Genomic DNA, 398 nt, shown 5'->3' with positions numbered 1-398 from the left:
AACTGTGTGGATGGCCCACTCTCAACTGTAGTGGGCTATGAGAGTGCCACAGCCCATTTCAATGGATTGGCTCCTGAGATCCTGGAAACCCTTATGCATATTGTGGACTTTGGGTCAGAATTGTTCTGATAACAATGGGCTTAGCTGATGATTATGTCTCACATTCAGTTAGCATCTTGGGAAAGGACTCCCTGGAAAAATATTATTTTTTTGTGATACAACTTTAGGTGTTTTGTGTATATCTAGGGCAAAATGTAGAATGTCTCTATTGGCAATAATAAACGGTTGTTTTAAACTTCCAGTTAGTAAGGAAGCTTTATACGAAGATAGGTAATACCCTTAAACCATCGTTATACATCTTTGGTAGTATGCCATTCTTTCATGTTACATTGTAAAGC

The sequence above is a fragment of the Penaeus vannamei genome, chromosome 39 (genome assembly GCF_042767895.1).
Source record: "Penaeus vannamei isolate JL-2024 chromosome 39, ASM4276789v1, whole genome shotgun sequence".
Lineage (NCBI taxonomy): Eukaryota > Metazoa > Arthropoda > Malacostraca > Decapoda > Penaeidae > Penaeus > Penaeus vannamei.
The sequence above is the reverse complement of the archived record's forward strand: the minus strand, read 5'-3'. Positions refer to the sequence as shown.